A 23,968-nucleotide genomic window follows, 5' to 3' on the forward strand; every position below is an offset into this window, starting at 1 on the left:
CATATGTTACCTCTAATGTGCCCCTAAGAATGTGAAATTTCTGATCAGTAATCAGACCACAGCAGGAGACAAAAAATTCCTTTGGCAAATACAACAGAAGATAAATTCAAATTCTTTAGCTCACATTTTAATGTCTAAATAATCTCTCTACCCTTAGTGTTCCCATATAGCTCTTCTCCAAAATGTTCTCATCATATTCCATGAATACATCTTTGCTGCATTATTGTTGACTTGCATTTTTCTCTTCTCTGCTCTTAGAACCCCTTCTCTTTTCTGATGTGCCATTTTAGAAGTTTCCTATTCCTTGAAACTTTCCAGATAATTGCAACTCAACACAATTCTGCCTTTTAAATATATAGCATTTGTCAGTTTTATTAGTTTGTACTACCATAAAGTGGCCAATTTTTCAGTTTTTAATATTTATTTTCAATATATATAATTATATAAAATATAAATATAAAATATTTTCTATTAAATATAATTGTATACATTTTATGTATATTATATAAAATATGAATGGGACATTTTCTAAAATTATATAGAATATAAATATAACTAACTGTGTAAGTTCCAATCAACAATAAAGTGGCCAGGAAAAGCATGACCTGGGGAGGCTGATTTTTTACACAGGACAATATTGCTTCACAAAGTACATCTAAAGATGACAAAATGTATCATATTTCAGAAACTACAAAAACATGGAGCCCACAAAATATTCCTTCTTGCTTCTGTATACAAAGGGATTTATAGCTTTCATTCCTTTAAGTATCATTTGCTTATTTCTACCCCAGCTTTTTCTGAAATACTCTTATAATTGTAAGCATGAATGATTAAGGAAGATAAAATGTCAGCATTTCTTACACTCTAACAGTAAGGAGAAAGTGAATCTAAAGCAATGATGAGCTTAAATACCTTAATTTTCTGTGTGAAGATTAGAAGAAATGGACCCTGATTTGAAAGAAAACAGGGACAATACAAACCAGATGAGGCCAAATAAAAAGAATAAATGGTATAGAAAGGAAGACTTATTGGAATTTAAAGGGGAGAATGAGGCCCCAACATGTTCTGTGACTTATGCTGAACCTTAATGAAAGGGTAACTTGGTTCAGTGGTTATCAAGCTGTGAGACAACCCTTTTGGGCTTCCTTGCCCTGTTTTGGTAAATACGTGAACTTGTCTTGCAATAAATAAAGAGATCTATGGGTTTAATCATATCTCGAGGGCAAAAGTTAACAACTGAACAGATTGAAGCAAATTTTATGACAAAGGAGCAAGAAAAACACACATCACCCACTGCCTGTGGAGGGAGGAGACCCAGCATACACGTTAAGAGAAGGTTACAAATATTTGTCTTCACAAGAAAATTTCAGTTAATTCCCAAGATTCCTCCAGAAAAGGATATTCTGGTGGGGCCATTTGGAATATACAGGGCTTTTTCTCAGGACTGAGTAAGCACTGAAAGCACTGAATTTTCCTCCTCCAACTGTATCACCAGGCACCCAAGCAAGGGCAGATTCACAAATCCGCAGACAAATTTACAAACTGAGAGGCATTGTGCATGCATGCATGCTTGCTCAGTTGTGTTTGACTCTTTTGACCCTTTGGATTGTAGCCCTCCAGGCTCCTCTGTCCATGGGATTTTCCAGGCAAAAATATGGAGTGGGATGCCATTTCCTCCTCCAGGGGATATTCCCGACCCAAGGATCAAACCCACATCTCCTGCGTCTCCTGAACTGCAGTCAGAATTTTTCTACAGCTGAGCCACTTGGGAAGCCCAGAAGCATTACTGTCTTGTAAAAGTGACAAATATCCTAGCTGACTTGCTAATAACTTTAATCTCTTTAAAATCACTTAAAGTGTGTCACCCAATCATTATTTGAAAGCATGTTATTCATAGAATTAAGTAGTTGTTGTTCAGTCACAAAGTCCTGTCTGACTCTTTGCGACCCCATGAACTGCAACATGCCAGGCTTCCCTGTCCTTCACTATCTCCCGGAGCTTGCTCAAACTCAAGTCCATCGAGTCAGTGATGCTATCCAACCATCTCATCCTCTGTTGTCCCTGTCTCCTGCCCTCAGTCTTTCCCAGCATCAGGGTCTTTTCCAATGAGTCAGCTCTTTGCATCAGGTGGCCAGAATATTTAGTTGAATAGGAATAAGGATGAAGGCAATTCCAGGCAGAGGCAAAGCCATGATTAAAGGCACAAAATTTTGTCAAACTGTCGGACATGTAGACAGCAGACTCTGAGAGTTGAATTTTCATATTACCAGTAAGATCAAGGAGTTAGGAGATAAAAGAAAGATCCAAATTGATTATAAATACCCTATGTGTTAACTAAGAGAAACTACTCAGCCAAAGATGATGGAGGAGACCCCTATTTTACAAGAAGATTTTAACAAATAATAAAAAGCAAACGATTATGAAAGTTTATTAAGTTGTACACTTAATAAACTTATAAATCTATATACAAGGAATATAATAGAACCTTTTCATCACAAAGAGTAATCATGAAGATCTTAAACTTCTAGTCCCAAAAGGCATTTGTAGCAAGAGCAAGGGCTTCCCTGGTGGCTCAGCAATACGTAGGGACTCTGCGTGCCAGTGCAAGAGATTCAGGTTCGATCCCTGAGTCAGGAAGATCCCCTGGCGAAAGAAATGGCAACCCACTCCAGTATTCTTACCTGGGAAATTCCATGGACAGAGGGGCCTGGAAGGCTACAGTCCATGGGGTTGCAAAGAGTTGCACATGACTTAGTGATTAGACAACAAAAACAATCAACAGCAAAGTGATGCCAAATAGGAACAGTTGATATCAATGGATTTTTAACTCATCCTATGAAAACAGTGGGGAAGTTGAAGGGAACAAGGAAAAAATTTGGAAGTAAGCTGAAGATGGTAGGTATACACTTCCAAAATCAAATAGAACACAGCATTGATGTTCCGATTATAATGGGTATATATGTATATTACCTGGATAATAAGGAGTGTTACTGATAAACCATCTATGCCACTGGGTTTCTTGGAAGGTGTTGAGTCTTTTCATCTGTCTTCTCTGACCAGCTGATTCTCATATTCAATTAAGAGAAAATGAACCCTTGCCTGACAGCATTCATGGTGGATAGTAAAATAAATACTTTACCTGGTTGGTAATCCGTGATGATCTAGAGGGGTGGTGCCTTGCTGATCCTGTTTACAGGGCCAGCTGTCTCACTATGTCTCACTGGGCACTCGCTTCCCTGAACCCATGGTAGGCAAGGCACGAGTTAAGAGGCTGGAAGAAAATTCGAGGAGCCGTAGCAACTGCAGAAACGCTTATTCTCTTCCGACTGGCGCAGCAGCTGTGTCACCAGACACGCTGGATTCTCTCCTCTCTTGGTTGACCCACTGGACACAGCCATAATGCAGCCACGCGTGGCGCTAAGGCTTTGCAGGTGGAGCTCATATAGGCGTACCCCACAAAGTAGCCCATAACCAAGCAAGTACCTCGTGACATGCAGAGTGCTATAAATGATCTCAGCTGTTACATAACCATGCAAAGTCATTGTTTACAGAACATGGGGCTAGAGGACGTGAGAACGTGGGGCAAGAGAACTTGATTGAGGCCACTGTGTTAATTTCTCCACAGGTGGGATGGGGCAAGAGGCTTGTGGGAGATTCAACAGGGAGGAGACATACATATACCTATGGCTGATTCCTGATATTTAAATTAAAATTAAAATAAATTTAAAAAAAGCTTTACCTAGGAATCTGGGAGTATTCGCCTGGTCCCCCTCCTCTCACTAACTCACCATATCCTAATTAATTTGTTCTCATTTTTTCATCTCGACTTGAAGTTCATGTCCTCAAAGTGACCAATGACGTCTTCCCTTGCTGTATGAACTCTTAACATTTCATTCTTACCTTTGTATTATATATTACAATTGCAGTTACATTTGGGGTAACTGTTTAACCAATGTCTTTTTATCACTTTAATGTATGTGATCCTTGAGTGTAGGAAAATGATGGTTTTGTTTGCCACCACACAGAAAATCTAACATGGTACTAGACATATAGTAATAGTGATAGTTGCTCAGTCCTGTCCAACTCTTTGCAACCTATGGACTGTAGCCTGCCAGGTTCAGATGGTGAAGAATCTGCCTGCAGTGCAGGAGACCCAGGTTTAACCCCTGGGTCCAGAAAATTACCTGGAGAAGGAAATGGCTACCCACTCCAGTATTCTAGCCTGGAGATTCCCATGGATAGAGGAGCTGATGGGCTACAGTCCATAGGTCGCAAAGTTTTGTACATGACTGAATGACTGGCACTATTCCTATAGGTAATACTAAATAAATATTTTTGAACAAAAAAAGAGTGAGGAACTGAAATTCCATGAGAAGTGTCTGAATTGGTCTTTGAAAAGTGTATAAATTTTTCAAATGATAAAGTCATTAACATTAGCAATGTAAATCTCTCACCATCAGGATGGAAGTTGAGAGTATGGTCAGAGATGTCTGATATGGAGATTATTATTATGATTATATTATTACAACTATGATTATTCTTTTTAAACTGTTTTTTAACTAGATGTGATTTTAGCCTTATAAATAAAAGTGGTACTTCAAATTATGTATGTGGTTTCAAAATAAAACATTTACCATATATTCAGGAGTCTAAAACTAGGAATGTAGAATTAAAAAGTGTTAGAAGTGAAATTTGAAAAGCGAATGTCCAGGTTTATGGTAATGGAAAAGGAAAAGAACATTAGCTAAGGAAATGGACAAGAAGTAGTCATACAGCTAAGAATGAGGGAAACGAACATTATTGATATGAGAGGAAAAATTCGAGAACAGATTGATTTTACAAAAAGGCAAAGAAAATAAGTGGGTTTTTTTTTTTTTTTTGAGCCCCTGCTACATGCTGAGCACTTTCTTAGCACTTTCTGTATACCTATATATCAGGGATCGAACCCTTAACTCCTACAAGAACACTAAATTCTGTCACCATTTTGATTTTTCATCACGTAAGGAAACCACTTCTCAGAAAATTTCAATAATGTGCCTGCTGCTGTAAAGCAAGTAGACTGTGAAATTTAAAATCACATTCAGGTTCAGCTGGGAGTTAATATCATGTCCATTCCACTATATTTTTTAAAAGATTTTTACAGTTTGATAACTTTTCAAGAATTTTGATAAAACTCATATCAACTCCTGTGTGTGTGTGTGTCCAAATCTTTGCAACCCCATGGACTGTTCCCGCCAAGCTCTTCTGTCTATGAGATTTTCCAGGCAAGAATATTGGAGTGGGTTGTCATTTCCTATCAGAGGATCTTCCCAACCCAGGGATTGAACCCAAGTTTCCTATGTCTCCTGCATTGGCAGGTTGATTCTTTACCACTGTGCCACCTTGGAAGCCCGAGTCATTCCTAGGAGAACAATATTTCCAAAAAAATGGCACAATGCTGTTATCCTTGTGGGAATTCACAGGAAAACAGATGCATCAACAGAAGAAAAATAACTGTGCTGAAACTTAAAAAGGGAAGGGCCTGGGAATAGTTACTTTCATATTGAGAGAGTTCAGGCCTCACTGAACTCTCACTCTCAAATGAACAGCTTCACTCAGATCTCCTTGTAAATATACTATTGACCTTGACTCAGTCTCCCTCACGAACATGAAATGGTATTTACACAGAAAAAGGAAGTCCCATCTGTTAAATGGCAATATCAGTATATAATTAAACCATATAAATTGCAATATTGTGAATTAACCTAGCATTGTTGATTCATGCTGCACTGCTACCTGGAGAATTTGGGCTAATAAGTAATGTAATTAATTAACAGTGTATACAAAAGAGATTTCCCCCAAAATTGAAGTGGGTCTCTTTGTGAATAAAGATGTCCTAAGGGGCTTCCCTACGGCTTGCTTAGTGGCTCAGATGGTAAAGAATCCTCCTGCAATGCTGGAGACCTGGGCTCAGTCCCCAGGTTAGGAAGATCTCCTGGAGGAGGGCGTGGTAACCCACTCCTGTATGCTTGTTTGGAGAATCCCCATAGACAGAAGAGCCTGGTGGGCTACAGTCCGTGGGGTCTCAAAGAGTCTGACATGGCTGAGCAACTAAGCACTGCACAAGGGGCTTCCTAGTAGCCCAATGGTATAGAATCTGCCTGCCAGTGCAGGGGACAGGGGTTTGATCGCTAATCAGGAAGGAACCCACCTGCTACAGAGTAACTAAATCTGTGCAGGGACCACAACTATTGAGCCTGTGATCTAGAGCCCAGGAGCTGGAAATACTGAGCCCACGTGCCACACTGCTGAAGCCTAGGCACCCTAGAGCTTATGCTCTGCAGCAAGAGAAGCCACCACAGTGAGAAGCCTGTGTACCGCAACTAACAAGTAGCCCGACTTGTGGCAACTAGAGAAAAGCCCATGCGGCCAAGACCCAGCACAGTTCAGTTCAGTAGCTCAGTCGTGTCCGACTCTTTGCAACTCCATGGACTACAGCACACCAGGCCTCCCTCTCTATCACCAGCTCCCGGGGTTTACTCAAACTCATGTCCATTGAGTCAGTGGTGCCATCCAACCATCTCATCCTCCGTCATCCCCTTCTCCTCCTGCCTTCAATCTTTCCCAGCATCAGGGTCTTTTCAAATGAGTCAGCTCGTTGTATCAGGTGGCCAAAGTATTAGAGTTTCAGGTTCATCATCAGTCCTTCGAATGAATATTCAGGACTGATTTCCTTTAGGATTGACTGGTTGGATCTCCTTGCAGTCCAGAAATAAATAAATAAAATAATTTTTCTAAAAAGATGTCCTAAAAGAGAAGAAAGAGGACACTTTTGATGTTGTCTGATGGTTTCAGTCTTTTTCTGGAAAAGTCTTTTTTTTTATCTGCACCTTCTGTTTTCTGGAATCTGAATCATTAGTGAAGATTGGTACCAGGTAATAGCTTGATTCCTGTGAATCTGCTCTGGCGATTTAACCTGTTTAATCATTTCTATGATTTAGTCATAGAAATTAGGAGGGACTTGGATAGAGAGAGCATGTTGGTAAGAGGGGAAGTACTGGAGAAACATCCTAACAGTCCTGCTTTTCCATCATCACCTAGGTATACACAAGTGAAGAGTTCATGAAACAGTCCATCTTCTCAAAGGAAATTCATTTGGCTGACATTTCCTCTGTGTACGTTTATCAAGAATGTACCATTTAATACTTGGCAGTACTAAAACCTATTATCTATGAGTATAAGCCTCTTAAATTGGACTAACTCACTTGATGAGCAACCAAGTTATTACCTTAAAACTAATTGTCAAGACCTGCATCTACAAAGCCTTTTGATGACTTCCAGAAATAATTCATTATCAATCTGTAATGGTGACACCAAAAGATTTTTATAGATAATAACTTCATATAAGTTAGATTGTTCTAATACGAATAGTTCTTGAAGGTACAACTTTTAAAAGCTTCATGATCAATTCCGAGTTTATATCTTAAGGAAATAAAAACACTAATTCAAAATGATATATGTACCTCAACGTTCATAGCCACCTTTTTGCACTAGCCGTATATGGAAGCAACCTAAATGTCCATCAACAGATGAATGGTTAAATAAGATGTGGTAGGTAGATAAAAAGAAAGATGATGGAATATTAGTCATAAAAAGAACGGAATTTTGTAATTTGCAACAATATGGATGCAAATGGAGAGCAACCTGCTTAGTGAAAGAAGTAAGTCAGATGGAGAAAGACAAACACTGTATGTTTTAACTTATATGTGGACTCTTAAAAAATAAAAGATGAATATAAGAAACCAGAGACAGATTAATTCATAGATATAGAGAACAAACTGGGTTTCCACTGAGAAGAGGGTGGGACGGGGCAAGATAGGGGAAGGAAAGTGAGGTACAAATTCTCAGGTATAAAATAAACAAGATGTAAGGATGTAATGCACAGCATGTGACATATAACCAATATTTCATTACAACTTTGAACATGTTAGCTGCTCAGTCATGTCTACTCTTTGTGACCCCATGGACTGTTTCCCACCAATCTCCTCTGCCCATGGGATTTTCCAGGCAAGGATACTAGAGTGGGTTGCCTTTCTCTTCTCCAGGGAATCTTCCTGACTCAGGGATCATACCCAGGTCTCCTGCATTGCAGGCAGATTCTTTACCATCTGAGACACCAGGGAAGACCATAATAACTTAAATAGAATATAATCTATAAAAATATAAAATCATTGTGTTGTATACTTGAAACTAAAGTAACTTTGTAAATCAACCATATTTCAAGTAAAAAATTCTTGAATAAAAGTTTGCCCCGATGATTAAAGAACTAACCTTTCTATGAGAACAAAATTGCATCCTAGCAATACAAAACACAGGTACTTCCAAATATCCTACAGAGTAAACACACACACAAATGACAGGGATATTGCCAATTCTGGTCACAGCAATGGATTCTTTACCTTTGAATGGTTCATTGAAAATTGAACTCAATTTACTCACTGCTAAATAATCTCATCCTTATTGTTTCAAAATCATTCACCAATTTTAAATTTAAAAATCCCTATATGGCTATTCCCTTCTCCCCACCACCAAGCTGTGCCTGATGCATAAAAATTGTCATTGAAAAACACCTCAATGGCAAAACATTGTTTGCAATTGAGAACACCTGCCTTTGTAGTATTATTTGAAGTTTCTATTTAAAACAACGGTTATTTTCTATAATACGTTCATACATGAATTTCTCTCCTGACAGGTAACTAAATGGACAGTCTTCTGGTTCTCTACTTGAACTGCTGCTGAGGACTCCAGGATCCTCAGAAGTGAATTTAGCACATGGCACACAGTCTGTATTTCATAGGAGATTATCTTGAATGACCCCTCTACATTCAGTGAAAAATCCACCCAGAAACTTCACGTGCCTGCAGTAGTAAACACAATGAAATATTTTATGGAATCTGGTAGCGATTCTAATTCCACTGGTACTCTTCAATATTTTTTATGGCTGATTATTCTATAATGCTTTAACTTCTAACTACAAAAGATCTTAAATATACATCTTTGTTATTAAAGTTTAAAATAAGATTAAAGTACAGATAAGCACATTATTTCTAATGAAGATCGCATACGATGGATTCATACTAGTTCAAAACATCTTTTCTTGTAAACATACATCAGGAGGTATAAAATATTCCAGTTTGTGTTTTTATAGGAAATGTAAGAGACTTTGATCTGTGATCGCTCATCCTCCAGTCAGTTGTCATTTTGGGCACTGAGTATATAGTTCATCCTATCAGCTAGATCTTCATTACAAGGCAACTAAAACTTTTATGAGCCTGAGATGGAATTCTGCTTGTATAACATTCGTGATCACAGCAAACTGAGTGCCTACACCTATCCCTGGACTCATTACTCTGAGGATTTGAGAGATTTGAGGGACTAGAGTCTAACTTCTCATCGACGGCAACAGTTCTTTTCCTAATAACACCAACAAATGTCACCCAGCTTCTAATTTAATACTTTTATATCAGAAAACCCACGAAGTCCCAAAGAAATGTATTATTGTGTGGCACAATTTAAAGAGCCCTGGTTCTTGTTAGTGCTAGGGAACTTGAATTTTTCCTAGTAATTTTATACTTTGGATAGCTCTTTGTTATTGAACGAGAACTCCTGAATCTAACTTCCTCATTCAAGACAAACTCAGTATGTACCAATTGCCTCCCTCCCTTTCCTTTCCTTTCCTGCATAAGCGCTCAGTTGCTTCAGTCATGTCCGAGTCTTCGTGATCTTATGGACTATACAGCCTGCCAGGCTCCTCTGCCCATGGGATTCTCCAGGCAAGAATACTGGAGTGGGTTGCCTTTTCCTCCCCCAGGGGATCTTCCCAACCCAGCAATGGAACCCGTGTTGCTTATATCTCCTGCACTAGCCGGCGTGTTCTGTACCACATGGGCTTCCCTTGTGGCTCACCTGGTGAAGAATCTGCCTGCAATGAGGGAGAGATGAGTTCCATCCCTAAGTTGGGAAGATCCCCTAGAGAAGGGAAAGGTTACCCACTTCAGCATCCTGACCTGGAGAATTCCATGGACTGTTTAGTCCATGAGGTCGCTAAGAGTCCGGTATGACCGAGCGACTTTCACTTTCACTCTCTTTACCTCTAGGGCCACGTGGGGAGCCCATCTTTCTGTCCCTCTCTTACTCTGTTACTGCTGCTGCTGCTGCTGCTAAGTCACTTCAGTCGTGTCCAACTCTGTGCGACACCATAGACGGCAGCCCACCAGGCTCCCCCATCCCTACGATTCTCCAGGCAAGAACACTGGAGTGGGTTGCCATTTCCTTCTCCAATGCATGAAAGTGAAAAGTGAAAAGGAAGTTGCTTAGCCCTGTCCGACTCCTAGCAACCCCATGGACCGCAGCCTACCAGGCTCCTCCGTCCATGGGATTTTCCAGGCAAGAGTACTGGAGTGGGTTGCCATTGCCTTCTCCGACTCTGTTACTGGTACCTACTAAAATCTTATTTAATACAGACACATCCTGTTCTCTCTGCTCATAGCAGACCCAATTCATATGCTCTGAGAAAAATTAAACTGGTTCCTAAGTTTATGTTAATATGATGCTTTAAACACCAGAAGTTGGTGGCTTCACATATCTAAGACATGCATTTCAATCTTGCTGATGTCTTCATTTTAACAGTAAAATAGGTTGATTAAATATTTATATTATTACTTTAGTAAAGAGCACTGCAATTTTAGAACAAAGTATATGCATGGGATGAATGATTTGATTCTCTGTAACATTTAGGGTATGTGTGAGAAGTCTATTGGTCTACGAATAAGCTAATATTTCTTTACTTTTGGGCTTCCCAGGTGGCGCTAATGGTAAAGAACCTGCCTGTCAATGCAGGAGACATGAGAGATGCGAGTTCTGTCCCTGGGTCAGGAAGATCCCCTGGAAGAAGTCATGGCAAGCCACTCCAACATTCTTGCCTGGAGTATCCCACGGACAGAGCAGCCTGGAGGGCTACTACAATCCATAGGATCACAACGAGTTGGACACAACTAACATGACTCAGTGCAAACGCACATTCGTGAAAACATTGAAATATTAGCAGTTAACAAATTATTTATTTATTGAGTACCCACTATATTTAAGGCTTTTTTTTTTTTTTTTTAGATGGTAGGGATAAGAAAGTGCTCAAGAAAGCCTATGGTCTCAGTTCAGTTTAGTTCAGTCATTCAGTCATGTCCAACTCTCTGTAACCCCATAGACTGCAGCATGCCAGTCCTCCCTGACAATCAGCAACTCGTGGAGTTTACTCAAACTCATGTCCATTGAGTTGGTGATGCCATCCAACCATCTCATTCTCTGACTTTCCCTTCTCCTCCTGCCTTCAGTCTTTCCCAGCATCAGGTTCTTTTCAAATGAGTCAGCTCTTTTGAAAAGAGGTGGCCAAAGTGTTGGGGTTTCAGCTTCATCATCAGTCCTTCCAATGAATATTCAGCACTGATTTCCTTTAGGATGGACTGGTTGGATCTCTTTGCTATCCAAGGGTCTTCTCTTTGCTGTCAAGAGTCTTCTCCAACACCACAGTTCAAAAGCATCAGTTCTTCGGCTCTTAGCTTTCTTTATAGTCCAACTCTCACATCCATACAGGACTACTGGAAAAACCATAGCCTTGACTAGGCGGACCTTTGTTGGCAAAGTAATGTCTCTGCTTTTTAATATGCTGCCTAGGTTTGTCATAGCTTTTCTTCCAAGGAGTAAGCGTCTTTTAATTTCATGGCTGCAGTGATTTTGGAGCCCAAGAAAATAAAGTCTATCACTGATTCCATTGTTTCCCCATCTATTTGCCATCAATTGATGGACCAGATGCCATGATCTTAGTTTTCTGAATGTTGAGCTTTAAGCCAACTTTTTCACTCTCCTCATTCACTTTCATCAAGAGGTCTATCAGGGTTGGTTAAAATTGAACAAGCAATTAAATTTGAACATTACAGCATATGAGTGAGAGGTGAGAAGTACTATGGAAAGATGCGGCAAGGCCATCCAACCAGGGTTTATGGAATACAGTGGGCTCTTCCAAGTGAAAGATTGAATCAATGAAACATAAAGGAAAGATGTATTAACAAACTGAATTTAAAGAGAAAACATGTTTTTTGTAGGAGAAAAAGAAAAAAAAAAAACCTGTCTGAAGATTGGTGATACTGTATCTTCTTAGGTAAAAGCAATAAAGTTCCTATGATTGGTGTATGACAGAGAATACTGGAAACACACTGATGGGACAGGAAGGGTCCAGGGCAGAGGGACTTATAAACCAAGCCAAAGAATGCAGACTTTATGGTTTATGACAGCACACTCCATGTCCTCAGCATATTCGGGGATTGCTAACACTTAATTTTTAGTAAAATTGTGTTGGGATTCCCAGGTGGTGCAGTGATAAACAATCTTCCTACCAATGCTGGAGACATAAAATGCAGGTTTGATCTCTGGGTCAGGAAGATCCCCACAAAATGGCAACCCACTCCAGTATTCTTACCTGGAAAATTCCATGGACAGAGAGGAGCCTGGGCTACAGTCCATGTGATTGCAGAGAGTTGAACACAACTGAGTACAGCACACAAATTCACAGGTAAAATTTTTTTTTAATTTATTCCTTTCTAATTTAAATTTTATTAAATTGTGACTAGAATAAATATTGTGTGATAATGTCATTGACCACATACATCTTGCTGTGTTCATTTTTTTTCCGTTTAGCTATTGCATTGTTCATCTTTTCCTCATTTATTTTAAAGAGAACAGTAGACGTTAAGGGATATTAATTATTCTTAAAAGATTTTTTCCCCAGTGATTTCATTTATTTTGTTAAGTTTTTTAAAAATGCTGACTAGAAATTTTGTAATTATTTAAATAGATGGCTTAATAGATGTTTAATATGCATATATCTTATCATGTATGAATAATAAAAACCTGTTAAACTATTATTGTGATTCTGTTTATATAATTATACACATGATTATATCATACATTTATATTCACCTCAGCTAATATGTGGAGAATTAAGTGGGGGAGACCAAAATTTAGAGCACAAAAGCTTGAGGATTTGTTGTGGTCATATGTAGATTAAATGATTATCTATAACAGGAAGAAGTAGAATCATTATTAAGATAAACTAAAACTAGGGTCTTTGCTAAGATGTGTTTTAGTGAGAAAGCATGTGAGTAACAACTAGCCGTCTTTCGGTGATGTATTTATCAAATGTCAGCGATGGCAATAGCCTCATAAGAAAGAAAACAAAAATTGCTGAGTCACTTATGAAAAGAATTGTGTATCTTCATGTATCTATTTGGTACAACAATTCTGTGGGATTAGGCTATATACCATATTTTATCAATGGATAATTTGAAGCTTACAAATGCTAAATTATTTCTACAAAGTCACTGAGGCCAGGACATAACAGAAGTTTGAAAGTGTATTAGTTGCTCAGCTGTGTCTGACTCTGTGACCCTGGGGATTGTAGCCTGCGTCTGTCCATGGAATTATCCAGGCAAGAATACTGGAGTGAGTAGAATACTGGAGTGAGTAGCCATTCCCTTCTCCAGAGCATCTTCCCGACCCAGGGACCGAAGCCAGGTCTCCTGCATTGCCAACAGATTCTTTACCATCTGAGCCACCAGGGGAGATCCAACAAAGGTTTACTTGGTTCCTCTTCCAAAACTGATTCTAATATAACGAGGGAAGAGAAAAGAAAAAGAAAAAAAAGGGGGAGGATTGGAAGTATAAACAAAGAGAGCTGACAAAGGGCCTTGATCATTTTTGAATTATCAATCATGGGAAAAATTAAGATTTAGACATCAAAGAGAGAGAGCTAAATTGTCAAAGCCATTAGTTAAGCCTAAATTTTCAAGAAGAAATTCTTAGGGGATCAGAAAATTAAAGCATTAGCAAGCAGTGCAGGGAATTAGTGCCATGGGCCTTCTAATCCTAAAACCCAACAGAACCCCGCCTTCCCAGGGACAGACCTCTCAGTGTCCTCCACCTCTTGTTTATATTAATAAGAAACTTTTAGCCTCCTAGGCCTTCCCAGACTTGCAAAGAGCAAACTTAATCAGAGAAATGCTGACACAAAGGAATACAGTCAGACAAAATAAGAATAGTTTTGCTACCAGTAAAGTCAAGCGCCTCTAGTTCTTCCTCAAGGGCTATAGGTAATATTCTGAGCCATTTCCTTGAATTGTTTTGCATACATTAAAACCCCACCAGATGAAAAAAGTTAACTGTGTGCTGATCACTAGCTCTTAGTCCTCAGACTCTCTGAAGCCAGGGAACTGATAATTGACATTCCCCAACCATTACCCTGCTACCTCACCACCAACCAATCACAACCTTGCAAACCTCATTCCTCATGTTGCCTCTGAAAGCCCTTCCTTCAAAGCCATAGGGGAATTAGGTAATTTTGAGCATGAGCTGCCCATTCTCTTTGCTTGGCACCATGCTGGCCGCCTTGCAATGAATGGGAGAACTTTGTGTTGGCTTTGTAATAATAGATTTTCAAGTAACAGGATGAAGCTCTTTAGAAGAATAATTGAACATAAAAATTTATCCATAATTTCGACTAAAATGTTTGTTGTTAAAAGATACATGTGACATATCTATAAAGTTAAAATAAACTTTGAAAGGAGTTTTGAAAATCACTGCTACTTCTACTTCTTAAACATGTTTGTTTTTTCAAATTGACTTTCAGATCTAGTCCATAGTCATGCATGATGTTGTTATCATACATATACCAATAAGAAATGGCGATTTCTTAAGCTTAAGCCACATTTTCAGCCATTCAAAATTAACATATTTTCTTATTTGTTCAAATTTACTTGTGTAACAGCATATTTTTCAAAGTCACAGCTTAACCACAGAAGAAAATTGTCTCGAAATGGAATTTGGTAAGTAAATGCTGAAATGTTAGCTACAGAAGTCTTAAGAAGTGAAGTCCACTTCCCAAATTTCTGAACTTGGTGTGACTGAGAAAACACAAAACTATGTAGAAAAAGATATTGCACTATTACTGACTTCTTTGGTGCACTCTGTCCTCATGTTCTACAATTTTTTTCTTCTCTGCAATATATCCAAAATTTCTTTGGGGTTTAGTTTCCCTCTTTGTTTTTATGATTCTTCCACTTTGTTGCCAAAAATATTGGCTACGTCTACTAGGTAAAAATGAATTTCTCTCTCTGATCCAGGAAGCATGTAAAATATTATTTAATGTTGATTATTCTGATTTTAGTTCCTATTCTATAATAATTAATGTATATGGATCCCAGTATTCAGCGTGATCAATAAAATCATCCATCATTTAAGAGGGTACATTAAGCATTAGCCTTTCATAAGTCTTTTTTCTAATACAAATTTAAGAAAAGCTAGTCCCTGTTTATATAAAATGAGTACCTAATTACACAGAAAAATCTGAAACAAATGATATTCTTGGGTTAATTTGATTATATTCATTAAACAATTCCTTCAACAATGATTTGTACTTTACCATTTTGTGGTACATAATTACTCGGGGGGGAAAAAATGTCATATCTGTACAGTTTTGATATCTAAGAAAATTTATTTTCAGTACTTTAGTCATATTGTAGCATCATTTTTAAAGGAGTTTCATGTGTGATGAGCTTAGTAAAACATGCTTTTATATAGTTTATTTTAGGGATGTTATGCACTTCCAATGCCACAATGTACTCCTAAGAAATATTATTTGCTTATGTACATATACAAGAAACCCACTTTGATTTAGCTAAAGCAAAAATAGAGAAATTTGCTATTGGAATATACTGAACACTCATGGAATCAAAGGGAAAAGGGACTATACAAGCTTCAGGAAGCCTGGAAGTAAGACTATAAAAGTTTTTCTTTTTGGACTTCAGGCTCACCTTCACTTTTTTCTCCTAGCACACTGGTTTTTGCTTCTTATCTTTTCACATGGAACAATCATCACAGTTCGAGAATCATCCCACATCATTTCACACTGTACTATGTGTGTATATGGGTGCATTTCTTAAAGGCCAAAGTTTTTTTTATTACAGCCATCAGCATTTTGTTTGGATTGCATTTTTCTGGAATCCGATGGCTATGTGTCTGGATTACAGCAGATGCATGTAATTTGTCATGGAGATCACATAACAGGATACTCTTGTCGCTAGGGAGACACAAAGAGAGGCAAATGTTTAAATAGAGCCTAGGAAATAAAGTAGAGAGAGATGGATCAGATTTGTAAGTTGAAGTTTTTTATTTTTAATTCTGAAAGTGGATACCAGATAATGTTTCTTTGTAACAATCTCAAATTTTTCAATTAAAATGTCAATAAAAATACAAAGTCATTATATTTGTATGGATATTTGAACAACATATTTTTTGCAAATTATTTCCATAATAATTTGTGGTCTTTTTCAAAAGTGAAATATTATTAAAGTATGAAAATATCACTGAAAAAACTTTAAAATCAAAACATGACATGTTGTTTAAGTAGCATTCATTAAGCAAACTGTTGCTAAGTCCAGGAAGGCAAATCCAAATAAATCTCAAGTATTTTAAAATTTATAATCATTCAGCACACTTATTTATACAGTGCATTTCGTAATGACTTTATTGCCTATAATTTATTTGTCTCCAGAATGTATTTTTAGATGTGTGTTTACTTTCTAATAAATATTACTTAAAAATAATAAAGTTTTTACAATATCTATTATTAAAACAGTTTATTTTCAATAACATATTCAATGCTACTAGATTATAACTTCTTAAAAAACATAGAGAATTAGTTTATCATACACAATAATGAAAACATTTTTTGTTTTTCAAATATAGTGTTAAATTATATATTTCTTCAAATATATTCAGTTACTATTTAAATTAGACTTTCTTCCTATTGCTTTTGATATATTTAGAGAAGCCTTAAATGACTATAAACGGATGTGGTGGGGAATATTGGGAAAATGAATATCTCTAAATGAGGCCTAAGGGCAGTCTTTAATTATCCAATGGTTTGATGACAAGACTCTTTGCTCAACTGAGATGAAAATATCACAAAAACTGTGTACATTGCAAGATAAGTAATTTTAAAGGTTTGGAAGTGTTTTAAATGTATTACTCTTAAAAATTTGGTAAATAAATTACAATGGTTGGGACTTCCCTGGTGGTACAGTGGCTAAGACTATGAGCTCCTAATCCAGGGGGGTCTGGGTTCCATCCCTGATCCGGGAATTGTTAATAGATCCCATATGCCACAACTAAGAGCTCACATGCAGCAAATAAGACCCAGCACAACCAAATAAATAAATGAATAAATATATGTTTTTTAAATCACAATGATAATAAACCTGCCTCTTAGCATTTCACCTGAGCCATCTTTCCATCACCAAAGGAAAAATAAGTTATGCAACTATTGGACTTATTCTCTACCAAACAAAGTATTAAATGTAAGTATTATCTCATTTCAAACCCCATCATATGCATTGTACACAATCCTATGTATTAGTCATTATTATCTCCCCCTTCGTCACCTGTGTTTTAATAGAGTAGGAAGCAGAGGTTCAGAGAGATTAAGGATCTTGTACAAAATCACTCAGCTAATAAATAATGGCACAAAGATTCTAACTGATCAACTTTATCACACTGGTCTAAGCCTCCTGTGCATCCGTGCTAAGTTGCTTCCATCATGACCGACTCTTTGGAACCCCATGCACTGTAGCCCACCAGGCTCCTCTGTCCATGGGATTCTGCAGGCAAGAAACTGAGTGGCCATGCCCTTCTCCAGGGGATCTTCCCAACCCAGGGCTTGAACCCAGGTCTTCTGCTTTGCAGGCAGATTCTTTACTACTTGAGCCACCGGGGAAGCCTTCTACCATGGGGAACATCTATCACTAAAAGAGTTTGTATCTTGACTTGCTGAAATGGCAAGACCGATGAAGCTGCAATGTGAAAGAGTATTCTAATTGCTGTCAGAGATGCAATGATTGAAAAATAATTTAGGGGACTAAGGTGTTTTCTTTATTCTTAAGTAAATATTATTAAGGGCAATAATATGAAATTATGAGCTATTAATAAATTAATGTAGATTATCACATTACTTTCAAACTGAAAGAATCCATCACTAGCCTCGTAAAGTGGAAATATTATCAGAGAAGAAAAGGCCAGTAAATAAGAGCCAATTACAAGGAAGAATTGACATTTAGAAGAACTGATTTAAGACTAAAAATTGTTTTTATCTATCCATGGTTCATGAAATTTATGCAGACATAAATTTAAGTTAATAATTGACTTACATAAGATTGTGGCTATTTTTCTACCTTGATTTTCCAAATGATCTTTCTTTTCATGTTTTGACTTTTATGTAATGCTTGATACAAATTAAAGTTTGTATCAGAAATCACAAATACGCAAAATCCTAATGAACTTTAGAAAGGGAGATATGAATAACTTGAATCAAGATCAACAGTACAGCCGAAACATTTGAAAAAAGAGTTCAGCACTGTTAGATGAGAATTATGATATTTGTGTATTTTTCTATAATTAAAAAATAATAAATCAGACGTAAAAAATAAAGGATATAAGATTCATTATTAGAGATCATTGTATGATGGGAAGAAAACAACTTTTGTTAGGCCTGTCAAAGTAGAAGAAAATGCACTTTAGAAAGTCTAAAGATCGATCTGAATTGGCTTATCAACAATGCAAATTACTCTCCCTTCACAAGAAGGGGTTCATAAATGAGAGGTTTTCTGAGAGAGAAGCCTCACTGTAGAGTAACCTTGGCTATTGCACTTCCCCAGATCATTTCATCTTCTCTTCCAACCCTGCAATTATTAATCCTCAGTGGGTAGTGTTTAAATTGTGGTCCTTCACAGAAGAAGGCTATAAAGAGAGAACAAAGACTTGTAAAGTGCTGGAGGAAGAGGATCTCAGGTCTATTTGGTTGATTAACAATGCTTATCACATAGAAAATTGCAGGAAAGAGACTGCAGCCCAGGAAGGAGTTCTTAACTCTCAATTTCATGGTTTTAGGAGAGTAACTGGAACAGAGAATTCAGATACAAAAGCATCTTAGCAGTGACCAATGGTATTAAAACACATAGGATCTAATAAGCAGCCCCTTCATGCAGCTTAGTGCTTAGGGAAGACATTTAATTCACAAAGCAAGTTACTCTCTAATAATTGGAAACTCTTATCTGGCTTCTAAAATCTACTTCAGACATCTGTTTGGCCCCAAAACAATCTGATAGGATCCCCTTGATGTGTGAGATGAAACAGCATCACCTTAACTAGGTGCTCTGAACACTATATAGCAAACTCGCCACCTCGTGGACATTTAGTATAATTTTCCTTTTTATTTTTTATGAATCTGTTCTGCAAAGGATGTAAATCATCCATTACATTTCATATTAAGTGTGCACTGTTTGTGTTTATTGATACTTTAGTCAGAAAGTTTCTAGATGCATTTTACCCTCTGAATACTTTGGGAGACACACAAAAGACTCCTCTGAACAAATTTAAATAAAATCTCTTTGGCGATACCAAATTAATCAATGCCTGCAAAAAGGACCAGCCCTTTGTAAAAGTCTACATTGTGAGTCCTTATTCCATATGATCATTATCTACCGCTATAGTGAAAAAGCTGGCTTAAAACTCAATGTTCAAAACACAAAGATCATGGCATCCAGTTCCATGACTTCATGGCAAATAGATGGGGAAAAAATTGAAACAGTGACAGACTTTATTTTCTTGGGCTCGAAAGTCACTGCAGATGGTGACTGCAGCCATAAAATTAAAATATGCCTGCTCCTTGGAAGAAAAGCTATAACAAACCTAGGTAACATAGTAAAAAGCAGAGACATAACTTTGCTGACAAAGTTCTGTCTAGTCCAAGCTATGGTTTTTCCAGTAGTCATGTATGGATGTAAGAGTTGAACCACAAAGAAGGCTGAGCACCAAAGAACTGAGGCTTTTGAACTGCGGTGCTGAGAAGACCCTTGAGAATCATTTGGACAGCAAGAAGATCAAACCAGTCAATCTTGAAGGAAATCAGCCCTGAATATTCATTGGAAGGACTAATGCTGAAGGTGAAGCTCCAATACTTTGGCCACCTGATGTGAGTAGCTGACTCACTGGAAAAGACCCTGATGCTGGGAAAGATTGAAGGTGGGAGGAGAAGGGAAGACAGAGGATGAGATGGTTGGATGGCATCCCTAACTCAATGGACGTGAGTTTGAGAAACTCTGGGGAATGGTGAAGGATGGGGAAGCCTCGTGTGCTTCAGTCCATGGGGTCTCAAAGAGTTGGACATGACTGAGTGACTGACAATCCCCGGATCCACTTAAAATGCATTGTTTTTGCTGGACCATTCATCACATTTCTACCCAGCATCCACATATGCTGAGGGGTTAAGAGATTTGCTCTCTTTGCTATAACTGTCTGGTTTGGAGGGAAAGTTCCACTCTACTCTTAGTTAAGAATAACTAATGTAGCTTTCTCTTTTCCTTTTCTGCCCCTCTCTACTGCATCGTTATTAGAATACACTTTCAAGGCCAAAACAAAGAAATCTCTCACATTTGGAATTTAAGCTTGATAGTACACCAAGTGCAGCTATTAGATTTTCCAGGCCTTGCAGAATCCTGTGAGACCCCAAGAGAGCTGTCAATCTGCCTTTTCATAGTGCTAAAGAGTCGGACCCGAATGAGCACACATGCACACACACACACATAGTCAGGGGCATGCAGTTTCATTTTACCATCTGGCCCATTAGGAGTGCTTCCCCAGATAGTAATCTTCATCCCAGTAGCCATATAGTGAAATTAGAGTTGGAGAATTATAGCAGATTCTAAAAGGTTTAGTATGTTTGCTACCAGAGTTTCAAGAATGGTTGATATCCTTGTCTCCAAATAACCCCCTATCTGTGTGCTCAGTTGTTCAGTCGTGTCCAGCTGTTTGCAACCTCATGGACTATAGTCCGCCAAGTTCTTCTGTCCATGGAATTTTCCAGGCAAGAATACTAGAGTGGATTGCCATTTCCTTCTCCAGGGGATCTTCCTGACTCGGATCAAACCCGAGTCTTACACATCTCAGGCACTGGCAGGCAGATTTCTTTACCATTAGCACTGCCTGGGAATTCCCAACCCTCCATTTGATGACTAATTAAACTATCTCTACATTGTTGTACTTTGCTCATGGACCAGCTAGATTCACGGTATATACTTACACATAGTTCCCTAGTGATCCCCTCAACCATTCCATGCTAAGCAGAGAATGAGTTACTAGAAGTATCTTCTTGTTGTTGTTGAGTTGTGTCCAACTCTGCAGTCCCATAGACTGCAGCACGCCTGGCTTCCCTGTCCTTCACCAACTCCCAGAACTTACCAAAACTCATGTCCGTTGAGTTGGTGATGCCATTCAACCATCTCATCCTCTGTCATCCACTTCTCCTGCCTTCAATCTTTCCCAGCATCAGGATTGTTTCCAATCAGTTGGCTGTTCATATCAGGTGGCCAAAGTATTAGAGTTTCAGCTTCAGCATCAGTCCTTCTATTGCATATTCAGGGTTGATTTTCTTTGGGACTGACTGGTTTGATCTCCTTGCAGTCCAAGGGACTTTCAAGAGTATTCTCCAGCACCATAGTCAAAAAGCATCAGTTCTTCGGCACTCAGCCATCTCACACTATTGCCACATCCTTGTGTAAAAGTCCTTTCTATGTACCTGTACTGAAGGCCTGTCTTTAATGCGTGGCTTTGTTGTTGCTATCATTCTAAGGGCCTTTTTTCATCACTCCACATTTTTTTTTATCCATTTTGGTGTCAGAAGCTTGTATTCACTCCTTTCTACCATTAAAGGCTTACCTATTATGAATTTTCAACGACATAAATCAAACCTCAGCCCATGTAATAAATGTTTTCACTCAACACAAAATGGTCACAACAAAATAGAATCTGGAAAAGCAATGCAGCTCATAACGTGAAGCGGCATTAATACATAGCTAATACAATGACAATATGGTTACAGATTTGCTATTAAACATAATCAAGTTTTCTTGTACATGCTAGTAGGGCAATAATTCTGTGTTGCAAGTATTATGTTTAATTGGCAAAAATGTTTCACATGAAAAATCTAGGGTTGACTCTTAGCAGATGTTTATCTGCAGTAAGCAGGATTGGAAATTTCCAGAGTCAAGAGGAAGGAATATTATATTTAGTTTTTTAAGCACAGGAGCTAAAAAAATTGTTAAGAAACTGATGATTTTTCAGGAATTGTGTGCAATGATATGCATTTTAACATCAATAGTCTTGCAGTTTATGCCATCACTTGTCTCAGATCTGAGGCCAGTATAGAACAATTTCATGACATATTACTATTACATACACACACATACACACGTACATACACAACAACAAGAAAAAATTTTTGAGAGGCGACATGTTGAAAACCTTTCAATCAACCAAAATGACTTTCTTTGGTGATCCAACATTGGGTTAAAAACTTCTTGTCCCAACTTGCAAGAGCCAGCTGTTAAATATTCAGGGATTTAGTGAGCCAGTTGTTAAACAAACCTGCTATTAGTATTAAATTATATAATTATATACAATTTTATAAATTGTTTATTAATTATATTACAGTTGAATAAACTATATTGAAAACAAAGATAATAAATACTCATCAGGTCCTGATTATGTCAATATACTTTACTGTTATTTCTGCTTTTTGAGTTATTTATATTTATTTAATCTGTATTTTGTCGTACACACCAAAAACATGAATACAAATTCCTGTTTTAGAAATGACATAAAACACAGAGCTACCACACCTCTCTGTAGCTCCTCCTGAGTGACATTGTGTTGGTGTCTTGAAATCAGCCCTGATGAGAGTTAGCTCTATATACCTTGGAAATTAGTACATGCTACATTTCAATGTTGTTGATCAAGTTATCTGAATTTTTTCTCCAGGGAGCTGTTTATCAATCAACTAGCAGGGTATCAATGGATGAAACCATAATATAGGCCTGCAAGACTCAGCTCAGGCATAGATCTGTGACATTGGCCAGTTTGTTAAGCTTTTAAGCTTCATTATACACAAACTTACAAAATGAAGTTTAGGAATGGGTGGTCTTTGTAAAAACACTGAATTTTAAAGTAGAATCCAGCTTTGCTATCTAATGAGCAGAAATGTAGCATAAAGCAGTCACATTAATTTAGCACTCACACAGAAAAACATAATTTATTTAAAAATGGCATACAATTTATCTCAATAATGCATCAACTTCGTTGTCAGGAGTTTTATTTTAAAAGAAGAGAGAGAGAGAGAGAAACAGGTGTTCAGGAAAAATTCCAGATAACTTGATCAACAAGCAGATTATATATTGTAAAATATATAACAGCTACATCTAATCAGTTTTATCCTATAATGAAAATTCACTTATTCTGTGGCATTTAAAGGTTTAGAAAAATTAAAAATCAAAATGCAAATCTGCAAATTGTGTTTTTCCTACAAGTAGTTCAAATGTATTAAACATTATGGAAATACATTATTTAAATTGAACATTGAAATGCATTTATCATATTTGATTTCATTTCGGTTACAGACAAGAGCAACTTTGCTTTGCAGTATAAGGATCTCTCTATTCTAATTGTGATATGAAAACATTGCCTAAGAAAATCTTTTTTAAAAACTGTAATTGCTTTTTTTTGAAGTAAATAGTAGTAGCACCATTCTTATGTCAAAGGAGAAAGGAAAAAGTAAAAACATTTAACAGTATGTCTATTCTGGTCCTCATTCTATTACTTAGCCCTTTGAAGGAAAAAAAAATCACGTATTTTCAGTAGAATGAATTTTCAGAAAAAATATGCATCATTAGTAGAATGAATTTAGTTTTTTAATAACTACTTCCTCTCATACTATTTATAATAAAATCTTCTAAATGCCATAGAATCGAGCAGCAAAAATGTTAATTACTACTAA

The sequence above is a fragment of the Capricornis sumatraensis genome, chromosome 5, assembly GCF_032405125.1.
Source record: "Capricornis sumatraensis isolate serow.1 chromosome 5, serow.2, whole genome shotgun sequence".
Taxonomy (NCBI): domain Eukaryota; kingdom Metazoa; phylum Chordata; class Mammalia; order Artiodactyla; family Bovidae; genus Capricornis; species Capricornis sumatraensis.